Genomic DNA, 6000 nt, shown 5'->3' on the forward strand with positions numbered 1-6000 from the left:
GCACTGATTTTCGGGTATTTTTCCTTGTTCGATAAAAAATAATAATAAGCTAAATAAATTGATTGATTGGGATTATTTTTCGTTATCCGACTTTCCGTCTGGACATCTGCGACATTTATTCGTTCCGAGAAAAATTGTTATTAATAATCCTTTTGATGAGGTTGAGACAATTATGGAATTTGTTTCAAGTTTTAACATCAAAAGGGTTAATTTATTTTTATTTATTTCAAAAATACAAAAGTTTTCTTATATTTTAAATATTAAAAAAAGTTATTAAAATTAATAGAAATTAATTTAAAATAAACATTTAATAAAATAATGATTATTTTGTCATATTTCGTTTTGAGGAATAGTCGATAATTTTGATTAAATTTTAGATAAATTTTAAATTTTAGAAATTTCTTAATTTCAAAATATTTTTTTGAATTACTTTTAAAGAAATTTTATTTAATTTTTAAAATGAATTTTGTAGTTTTTGAATTGTCTTTACGATTTTTAAATTTTTTACATTTATAAAATTAGAATGAAAATTGATTTATTATCAAGTTGTTAGACCAAAAAATGTCAAAATACAATTTTACCTTTTAGATAGGTATTTTTCAACCAATTTATATTGAATGCAGTTATGAAAGTGGTCCATAGTAGCCAATCCAAGGGAATCATAAATTAATTACTAACGGTTTTACTTACTAAAGGTCTCAATTACTAAAGGTCGTACTTACTATAGTTGAATATTATTTTAAATTGGTTATGAATGTTTTCAGGTTTGTTGATAAATATGTAATTGATCGTGGTCATGTCATAAAAGTCCTCGTTATTGACGAATCCATTTTTTTTTGCAAATGAGTTCGTTGCGCTTTCACACATTAGTTAGATTTTTTGAGGAATTGTGTTTCTGAACATATATTTTACCTTAATTAAGCCATTATCATCTATTATGTATCCATATACCGTTGCAAATGTCACCATGGTCTCAGCGGCAAAACAATCTATTTTTCATTTTCTGTCTTGAATAAAAATTTCTTTATCGAGTTTTGCCAAAGCAAATCGTCTACGAATTTAGTTTTCCGGTAAATGTGATTCCACGGAAATTTCTTTTGCTTATATGGCAGCTACTTCAAAGCCTATATGTTAAGTTTTGTTTTTTCTATTCAGCATTCATGTTTAATTTTTACAAATGTCATTTTTTAAGAATTTTTTTAAGATGATTTTTTTGATATAGTTTTTAATTTTTCATAAAAGATTTTATTTTATGTAATTTTTGTTCATTTTGGTAATTTTTAAGTATAATTAAATTTTTATGTATTTTTTTAAACTTTTAATTTAAAATTAATTATATATTTTGTTTTCAGATATTTTTAAACTTTTTTACCAGATTTAATTATTTTAAAATTAAAACTGGAAACAACTTCTAAAATTGTAACTTCCTTAAAAACAAATTTTTGACTACCAGGTATCTCCATTTCGGCGCCAACTCCATCTCGATTTCTCTGATTAAAATCATGACATTCCAAAAAATAAAATAAAAACACTGCGAGAAAAAAAGAAAGAAAAATAGATAGATTTCCATTTTATTTACACATAAAACTCGAATTTCCTTTTGTTCGTTTGTATTGTGGCAAATGAAAAAAAAGACACACAAAATCGATATTCTAAATAGTTTGGAAACAATGTTCATTTCAATCAAAGCTCGGCTTTATTTTTGGAGCAGATTTTAATTTAATGGCAAAATAAATAAATAAAGGAAAGTTTTTGCATACATAATTTCCGTTTCTACCATGGCTTTTAGTGCGCATCACTATCACGAGCAAACAATGTTTGTCTGTCTCAAATGATTTCTGCTGAAAATGTTTTTCTCGATCGATGGACAAAATTGTTATAATTACAAAAGTTTGTGTATTTTTAGGACGTTTTCCTTCAACGAAAATTTAATTGATATAATAAATGAAAATAAAGTACATGAAAAAAAGTTTTATAAATTAATTTTTCTCGTGTTTTTATCGATCACGGAAGAATAATAGAAGGAATCGGAAGTCAATTTAGGTCGTTATAATAAAAATGTTACTCAAAATAATGACAGGTTGTTGAGGAATTTTTGACACGCAGGTTGGGAAGGTCGATTATCATGTCAGGAAACGGTTGACTTTGATGTCATAAATGAGCTGTAATAAAAATTTAATTTAGTTAAATATAGAAAATTTAATTAAAAATAAAATAATATTGAAATAAATTGATTTAAATTAAAAATTTTTTAAAATTTTAAAATTTTTAAGAGAATTATAAAAAAAATTACTTTAGAAATTTAAAAAAAATTCAAATTTGACAATTTATTGAAATTTTTTTTAATTGTAAAAATATGTTTGAAAATTAAAATAAAATTAATTTAAAAGTTTATTTTTTTAAAATTCAGAAAAATAATTTAATTTTAATTTAATTAATTTTTTATATGATTAAAAACATTTTTAATTTTATAATTGCCAAAATTTTAAATATCTATATTTTTTGAAATTTTTTTTTTAATTTAAATTAACGGACCAGTAAACTTCGTTCTATCAAGCAAAGCTTTTTTTGTTTGTAAGTTTGAATTTTTTTTGTTTTATGCTCCTGTGGTTATGCAATTAAGTTAACATTTAAAAATCTTGAATTTCTCGAGTTTTTCGACACATTTTCCAAATTTTTCTTCATAGAAACTTTCATTTAGCTCAAAGTGTTTCAATGCAAAAAATTGCAAAGAGATTCGTAAAGCAAAACTTGAGTTATAGCATTTCAAAATTTGTATGGACTTTGAATTTTCACAGAAGCCTTTGACCGTTAATTGACATTTTACAATTTTTTGAGTTGTATCAAGTTTTTTTTTTTAAATCTGGATCAAAATCTTTGACTTTTAACCCATTTTTGACTTTTAAGCATCTTTTCTGCATCAATTTAATAACTTTTTTTCCATTTTTCCATAAACTTTTCAACTCACAAGTTTCCTATAAACGTTCAATAAAATCGAATTCCTTTCAGTTAGTTACCTTTTTGTTGGTCATCATTCAATAGAAAGCCTTTACTTACTCCGCTTCATATGATAAAAAACATGGATAACAGATGATAAAGCGTCCTTTTGATAATTTTTGCACGTACCTACCACAGAATACTGACCTGATTTCGCTGATAGCTGTACATGTTCCTATTTATGTAGCAATATAAAAAAATGAATTACAATCAGAATGGATGCCAAGAAAAAAAGAACCAAATAAAATTACGCCCACGAGTTTATTGGAGGATCAAGGTCGTGTCAAGAAGGAAGGTTTAACGAACGACCAATACTCGACGAATTGTTTTTTTTTTCGGATAATGTAAACAAGAGACACGAAAAGAGAAGATGAAGACCTATAAGCACGGAAGTAACATCTACTTGACATCGATACTTAAGCATCTTCATTTATCAACATTCCTTATCGTGCCTGCGTTTCGAGTACAGGAGGTGAAGAAAATATGTTTTTTATGTGTCTTGGTTGTTGCGTCTCCCATTCTTTCGGCAATTTTTTATCGTCTTTATATGTTTTTTCTGCTCTGTGGGACAAAGTGAAATTTTTTAAGGAATTTTAAAAAGGCTCACAAATTTTCATAGATAATTATTAAATTTTTTTTTAATAAATTTTTTTAAAAATAAATATTTTAAATACCTAAATTTAATTAAATACTAAATAATAAATTAATTAAAAATTTTAAATAAATTTTTTTAAATAAAATAATAATTTTTTAAAAATCTATTTAAAAAAAATTAAATTTTAAAATATTTATTTTAAAAAAAATTATTTAAAAAAAATAATTATTTTTTTAATTGATTAAATTTAAATAATTAATCAAATTTAATTAATTAAGAAAAATAATTATTTTTTTTAAATAAATTTTTTCAAAATAAATATTTTAAATTAATTTAATTAAATAATAAATTAATTAATTTTTTTTAATTATTTAAATTATTTTTTAAAAATCTTTTTAAAAAAAAATTAAAAATTTTAATTAATTAACTAAATTCAATCAATTTAAAAATAAATTATTTTTTACCGCATTTCGAAGAAAAAATGCGGTATTAAATTCGACTTGTCGTCTGTGTGTGTGTGTGTGTGTCAGTAACGCTGTGCCCCAAAAAAATTTTTTTTTATTTATTTAAAAATCATGGAGATTTTGATGGAAATCATCTTTAGAATGAATATTTATTCAATTTTAGGCTTAAAAGTGATCAAAAAATAACTTGCAAAAAAAATCAGAGTTTGAACCTCCAAACTCTGATTTTTTTGTTACGTCAAATATCGACCCAATATGAACAGAAATCATCTTTAGAATGAATATTTATTCAATTTTAGGCTTAAAACTGATCAAAAAATGACATGTAAAAAAATCAGCGTTTTTACTTCCAAACGCTGATTTTTTTGTTTCGTCAAATATCGACCCAATATGAACAGAAATCATCTTTAGAATGAATATTTATTCAATTTTAGGCTTAAAACTGGTCAAAAAATGACATGTAAAAAAATCAGCGTTTTTACTTCCAAACGCTGATTTTTTTGTTTCGTCAAATATCGACCCAATATGAACAAAAATCATCTTTAGAATGAATATTTATTCAATTTTAGGCTTAAAACTGGTCAAAAAATGACATGTAAAAAAATCAGCGTTTTTACTTCCAAACGCTGATTTTTTTGTTTCGTCAAATATCGACCCAATATGAACAAAAATCATCTTTAGAATGAATATTTATTCAATTTTAGGCTTTTGTAAAAAAATCAGCGTTTTTTACTTTATTTTCAATTTGTTTGTCAAATATCGACCCAATATGAACAAACATTCTGAATATTTATTCAATTTTTTTTCAAAAAATGACATTAAAAAAATCAGCGTTTTTCGTCAAATATCGACCCAATATCATCTTTAGAATGAATATTTAATTTTTTTCCAAACGCTGATTTTTTTGTTTCGTCAAATATCGACCCAATATGAACAGAAATCATCTTTAGAATGAATATTTATTCAATTTTAGGCTTAAAACTTCAAAAAATGAATGTAAAAAAATCAGCGTTTTTACTTCCAAACGCTGATTTTTTTGTTTCGTCAAATATCGACCCAATATGAACAGAAATCATCTTTAGAATGAATATTTATTCAATTTTAGGCTTAAAACTGTTCAAAAAATGACATGTAAAAAAATCAGCGTTTTTACTTCCAAACGCTGATTTTTTTGTTTCGTCAAATATCGACCCAATATGAACAGAAATCATCTTTAGAATGAATATTTATTCAATTTTAGGCTTAAAACTGGTCAAAAAATGACATGTAAAAAAATCAGCGTTTTTACTTCCAAACGCTGATTTTTTTGTTTCGTCAAATATCGACCCAATATGAACAGAAATCATCTTTAGAATGAATATTTATTCAATTTTAGGCTTAAAACTGGTCAAAAAATGACATGTAAAAAAATCAGCGTTTTTACTTCCAAACGCTGATTTTTTTGTTTCGTCAAATATCGACCCAATATGAACAAAAATCATCTTTAGAATGAATATTTATTCAATTTTAGGCTTAAAACTGGTCAAAAAATGACATGTAAAAAAATCAGCGTTTTTACTTCCAAACGCTGATTTTTTTGTTTCGTCAAATATCGACCCAATATGAACAAAAATCATCTTTAGAATGAATATTTATTCAATTTTAGGCTTAAAAGTGATCAAAAAATTTCTTGAAAAAGAATCAGCGTTTTTACTTCCAATCGCTGATTTTTTTGTTTCGTCAAATATTGACCCAATATGAACAAAAATCATCTTTAGAATGAATATTTATTCAATTTTAGGCTTAAAACTGGTCAAAAAATGACATGTAAAAAAATCAGCGTTTTTACTTCCAAACGCTGATTTTTTTGTTTCGTCAAATATCGACCCAATATGAACAAAAATCATCTTTAGAATGAATATTTATTCAATTTTAGGCTTAAAAGTGATCAAAAAATGACATGTA

The sequence above is a fragment of the Culicoides brevitarsis genome, chromosome 3 (genome assembly GCF_036172545.1).
Source record: "Culicoides brevitarsis isolate CSIRO-B50_1 chromosome 3, AGI_CSIRO_Cbre_v1, whole genome shotgun sequence".
Classification (NCBI taxonomy): domain Eukaryota; kingdom Metazoa; phylum Arthropoda; class Insecta; order Diptera; family Ceratopogonidae; genus Culicoides; species Culicoides brevitarsis.